This window comes from Pelophylax lessonae (genome assembly GCF_965119305.1).
Source record: "Pelophylax lessonae genome assembly, chromosome: 9".
NCBI lineage: Eukaryota > Metazoa > Chordata > Amphibia > Anura > Ranidae > Pelophylax > Pelophylax lessonae.
Genome location: NC_138776.1, coordinates 267,016,935 through 267,023,361, shown reverse-complemented (window position 1 = coordinate 267,023,361; position 6,427 = coordinate 267,016,935). Strand labels below are relative to the sequence as shown.

Below are 6,427 nucleotides of genomic sequence, written 5' to 3'. Positions count from 1 at the left end.
TGAAGTCCTGTCTTCCTGTACATCAGAGTTCCCACACAACCCTGGAGGTGTATTAGTGCCTTGAGTGCGGGAAATGTCTTATATATGAATGTTGGTGGACATGTGGGGAAGAAGCACACCCTGATTTACACCTCAGATATACTCCATGGCTTATCTTCATCAGGTAAGAAACACTTCATAAGGAGATCAGAGATCACCAAAGACATGGATGAAGTGTTGTCCCGTGTTGGCCATTGATAGCAGGAGAAAAATAAAAATGGAGTCCTTACCTTTCATTGGCTGAGTATATTTTGTGGTGGAAGCTTACGCAAACACTTACAGGTCTTCTTTTTAAAAAGATTGTTGCACAAATGTGACAGGTATTCCCCCCCCCCCCAGATGTGAACAGTATTGGTCGTATTATATTTCATACAGTGATTTCCTATGGCCATTGGCTCCATCCAGTGGCCATAAAGGGGAATTGCGGTATTTTTTTAATGAATAGACTCCTATTCCGTTTGTGACGGAACCCACTCACACTGTGCTTGAGTGCTTCCTCCAGTCTGAACATAGATATCAGATATTATAGCCGCATAACATACAAGACTAGCTGATAAATAGCTTGTATGAGATCTGGAAACTCATTGTTGAACAAACTCACACAGAATATATATCCCAAAGGAGGACATCCCCCCCCTCCTGATCAGATCACTCTAACAATACAAACTGTAGCCAGAAACATAATTAACCTGAGCTAATTAACTAGCCATCTGGACAGAAACGATGGGTGAGTGGGAATCCACACCTAGACAATGTTATAATTAACATGCTAATTAGCTCAGCACTTAAACCAGCCTGGGTGACTAGACTATTCGGCCCTTACAACAGTGAATACAAAAGGACACATTATTACAAGTACAGTATCTCACAAAAGTAAGTACACCCCTCACATTTTTGTAAATATTTTATTCTATCTTTTCATGTGACAACACTGAAGAAATGAAACTTTGCTACAATGTAAATTAGTGAGTGTATAGCTTGTATAACAGTGTAAATTTGCTGTCCCCTCAAAATAACTCAACACGCAGCCATTAATGTCTAAACCGCTGGCAACAAAAGTGAGTACACCCCTAAGTGACAATGTCCAAATTGGGCCCAAAGTGTCAATATTTTGTGTGGCCACCATTATTTTCCAGCACTGCCTTAACCCTCTTGGGCATGGAGTTCCCCAGAGCTTCACAGGTTGCCACTGGAGTCCTCTTCCACTCCTCCATGACATCATCACAGTGCTGGTGGATGTTAGAGACCTTGCTCTCCTCCACCTTCCCTTTGAGGATCCCCCACAGATGCTCAATAGGGTTTAGGTCTGGAGACATGCTTGGCCAGTCCATCACCTTTACCCTCAGCTTCTTTAGCAAGGCAGTGGTCATTTTGGAGTTGTGTTTGGGGTTGTTATCATGTTGGAATACTGCCCTGCGGCCCAGTCTCCGAAGGGAGGGGATCATGCTCTGCTTCAGTATGTCACAGTACATGTTGGCATTTATGGTTCCTTCAATTAAATGTAGCTCCCCAGTGCCAGCAGCCCCCAAACAAGACACTCCCACCACTATGCTTGACTGTAGGCAAGATACACTTGTCTTTGTACTCCTCATCTGGTTCCCACCTTACACCCTTGACACCATCTGAACCACATTAAGTTTATCTTGGTCTCATCAGACCACAGGACATGGTTCCAGTAATCCATGTCCTTAGTCTGCTTGTCTTCAGCAAACTGTTTGCGGGCTTTCTTGTGCATCATCTTTAGAAGAGGAACATGTCATATACAGTCCTGTGTATAGAGTGCAGTGGTCAGGAACATGTCATATACAGCCCTGTGTATAGGGTGCAGTGGTCAGGAACATGTCATATACAGCTAGGGTTGCCACCTCATCCCTTTAAACCCAAACACAAATTAATTAGACAAGTTCTGGGGCTAATTTAATGGAGATAAGGCACCAAGTGAGTTTCATTACCACCTTAATCTGTCAAATCACCTGTGTAATTATTATGTGGTCGGTTTTAAAGGGATGAGGTGGCAACCCTATATGCAGCCCTGTGTATAGAGTGCAGTGGTCAGGAGTATATCATGTACAGCCCTGTGTATAAAGTGCAGTGATCAGGAGTATATCATATACAGCCCTGTGTACAGAGTGCAGTGGTCAGGAACATGTCATATACAGCCCTGTGTATAGAGTGCAGTGGTCAGGAGTATATCATATACAGCCCTGTGTATAAAGTGCAGTGGTCAGGAGTATATCATATGCAGCCATGTGTACAGAGTTCAGTGGTCAGGAGTATATCATATACAGCCCTGTTTATAGAGTGCAGTGGTCAGGAACATGTCATATACAGCCCTGTGTATAGAGTGCAGTGGTCAGGAACATGTCATATACAGCCCATGGTACAGAGTGCAGTGGTCAGGTAAGGTAGCTAAGAGGCAGAAGAATCTGAAGAAAATCTCCATGATGTAGATGAGGGTTATATCTAGTATGGGCAGCATCACCCTTCACTCTGTAACCAAGACCTAGTCTGGCAATGTACAGAATGATACCAATTAGTCTCTGACCAATCACACGGTTTGGATGGACTTTCTCCTGATTATTTCCAGGTGACCATGAATTAGAGATCCATTATCTCCCCTGTGTTCTGCAGATATTAATTTCTCGATGCCTTGTGTTTTATGCTGTACGAGTCCCACATGTTCCCTGATACGAGCTCATACATTGGACTTTTTCAACTTTCCAACCAGGAGTGAATGGACTTTGTCTGAACTCCCCATGTTGAAGGAGTGTAGTCTGGTATGGTTCAGGACTCGCTCCCCCACCTTTTCCTGGAAAGCCAAGCTGCATGCTTAGATAAGGGTCTAGTATGGATTTTGGGGTATCCCACGCTTTCTTTTCTTGATTTTTTTTTTTTGCATAGGGTTCCCTCCTAAAATCCATACCAGACCTGAAGGATAAAGCAAACATTTTTTAGGGAGGTGGGGGTCCTAAGAAGCAATTTTTTAAAAATGTTGTTTATATTCACCTGTCAGCCAGGAATCTCAAGTTGACAGCTAAATAGGCGGGGTGGGGATAGGGGATCAGTTGTTGGGATTCCGGTGGTTGTTGACCCCCTACCAGCCAGCTTGAGCGGGAAGCTGCCATTCTTTAGAGATATTTATACGGCAGTCAGAGGTTCGACTAACCCAAACACCCATTTAGATCTGCCATTCACTGAATCCACAAACAAGTTAAATTCTGTCTGAACTTGGGTTCAACCCAGACCTGGAGCTTATCCCTATAGGTCAGTGTAGGGACTCCTAACATTGATGACCAATGAAAGAAGGACCCCCTTATATCAGTGGTCAGTGTAGTGGTCCCTTTCATTTATGACCAAAGGGAAATGGACAGTTACAGTGTCCCTCATCACCACCACACCAGTTACAGTGTCCCTGATCACCACCACACCAGTTACAGTGTGCCCGATCACCTCCACACCAGTTACTGTGTCCCTGATAAACATCACACCAGTTACAGTGTCCCTGATCACCTCCACACCAGTTACAGTGTCCCTGATCACCACCACACCAGTTACAGTGTCCCCGATCACCTCCACACCAGTTACTGTGTCCCTGATAAACATCACACCAGTTACAGTGTCCCTGATCACCATCACACCAGTTACAGTGTCCCTGATCACCTCCACACCAGTTACAGTGTCCCTGATCACCTCCACCCCAGTTACAGTGTCCCTGATCACCTCCACACCACTTACAGTGTCCTTGTTTACCTCAATACCAGTTACAGTGTCCCTGATGACCACCACACCAGTTACAGTGTCCCTGATGACCACCACACCAGTTACAGTGTCCCTGACCACCGCCACACCAGTTACAGTGTCCCTGATAACCTCCACACCAGTTACAGTGTCCCTTATCCCCTCCACACCACTTACAGTGTCCCTGATTACCTCCACACCAGTTACAGTGTCCCTGATCACCTCCACACCAGAGTGTCCTTGTTTACCTCCATACCAGTTACAGTGTCCCTGATCACCACCACACCAGTTAGTGTCCCTGATCACCACCACACAAGATACAGTGTCCCTGACCACCGCCACACCAGGTATAGTGTCCCTGATAACCTCCACACCAGTTACAGTGTTCCTGATCACCATCCGGGATACCCAACAGGCGGGCACTGGAATCTATAATCCATGGAATGTGTCACCATGACCACAAAAACAAGGAAAAGACAAATGGCTGTCCCTGGTTGCTAGTTGTGAATAGTCAGAAAAACAACCTTGCAATACAATCCTTGTACCGTGGTCCGGCGTGTAAAGGGAGCCATGCACGCCCAATTTTTCAGTTTTTTATTTGTTAAAAAAGTTTGAAATATCCAATAAATTTCGTTCCACTTCATGATTGTGTCCCACTTGTTGATTCTTCACAAAACATTACAGTTTTATATCTTTATGTTTGAAGCCTGAAATGTGGAAAAAGGTAGCAAAGTTCGAGGGGGCCGCAATGCACTGTAGTTTGTAAGTTGTTCTCCTTCCCAGTCACTGTCTCCCTCTCCCCTGTTCATGAGTATAATAAACTTTCTACAGACGCTGATCAGCGCTTGCCCCTCCTCCCCCTTCTTCCTTATGTGTGTGTAAAAGAACAGAGCTGAGAAGGGGGGGAGGCAGCTTCGGTCCGCTCTGCTGTGAGACAAACTTCAAGCGGGGAGGGGAGACACGCATGCAGAGCAGAGTTGTCACTCCCGGCACAGTCCGTTCGGAATAATGTGTCCGGGTCTCAGGCAGATGGAACCCTGAACACATCATTCAAAAACCGGACTGTCCGGGTGAAACCCATACAGGTGGCAACCCTAGTTTTGAAGCCTGCTTTGGATGCCATATCAACCTGTTTTTGATATTTGTTATATTCTAGTGCAACTCGTTTTTTTTCTATATTGGCAACCCTAGTCTGCTTGCTGCCTGTACCGATCCTTTGCCGGTTTGCTGCCCACGTCTCTGTAAATTGGCCTGGGCAGGTATTAAGTCAGTGGTCTACAAACTGCAGCCCAGGAGCCAGATGTGGCCCTTTGCTTGCTTTTATCCAGCCCTTGGGGTACATTTTCATCCACTGATACCAACAGTGGGCATAATCCCCCCCCCCCCCCACTGACACCATTAAAAGGGCACAATCCCTCCCAATTACACCAAAGATGGGGCCCAATTTCTCCCTATGACACCAACAACGGGGCCCAATTCCCCCCACTGACACCAATGAAGGGGCACAATCCCTCCCAATTACACCAAAGATGAGGCCCAATTTCTCCCTATGACACCAACAACGGGGCCCAATTCCTCCCAATGACACCATCAATGTGACACTATTCCTCCCAATGATGGGGCACAATTCCTTCCACTGATATCTAAGACGGGGCATTGTTTTTTTCCACTGACATGAGCCAAAGTCTAGCCCCCCAATATCTGAAGGACCTAAAATTGGCCCTTTGTTTCATAAGTTTGGCGCCCCCTGTAGTAAGTGTTCGGTATTAAGGTGGATAAAATGGGTGTGGTTCTACAAGAAATATTACATAATGATAACCTATTGTACAATAAAGTTTTATAATTCTGTATAGACAGGAAGATTTATCATAATAAAGACAAAACACAAATAAGGAGGTGTTGCTCATTAGTAAAATGATTTGTGTATTTGATTATGTAATTATAAATTTTATGGCTCATTTACACATTTTAGAAGCCCTTGTCGTCTGAAAAGGGATCTTTTGTGAATCGCATTTCAGAGGGCAGTTGACAGGCGGCTGGGAAGTGATATGTCACGTCCTCACCACATGATTTAGCAATGAAAAGTCTTCACCACTACACAAAGTGGGGTGAAAAGGGGGACAAGGATGATGAGGGCAAGAGAAAGGGAATGAGGGGAAAGGGCGGGTGAAGAGGGGGACAGGGGAGTGAAGATGAGGAAGGGCTGGGAAAGAGCGGAACATGATGAAGGGGACAAGGAGGTGAGGAAGGGGCCAGGAAAATAAAGATGAGGAAGAGGGGATGACAAGGAAGATAGGAGGGTATAGAGAAGAATATGAGGCTGAGGAGGGAGCATGGAAGTCAAAGGTAATAAGGGGGACCGGAGGGGGAAGTGGAGTGAAGAGGGGGGCTAGGAGATGAAGATGAGGACAGGAGAGTGATGAGAATGATATGAGGGTGAAGAGGGGGCATGAAGTTCAAGATGGGGATGATGAGGGGGCCGAGAGGTCAAGATGAGGAAGGCGAGGTGCAGTGCTGTATTTTGGCCTAGGCCAACAAGGCCCAGGCCTAGGGCGGCACTTTGCAGGGGGGCAGCAAAAAAGCCTACCCCCCTCCACCTGAGACTCCATTGGCCACTGGTTGCTAGAGCCGCCTCTCTCACCCCCCTCTC

At 46.0% G+C, this 6,427-nt stretch overlaps 1 protein-coding gene across 1 annotated transcript in view; it reads left to right on the top strand.

Moving 5' to 3' along the window:
* Positions 1–6,427, top strand: part of LOC309562954 (uncharacterized protein) — a 109,017-nt gene that overhangs the window by 56,637 nt on the left and 45,953 nt on the right. The gene's annotated exons all lie outside the window — the stretch shown is intronic.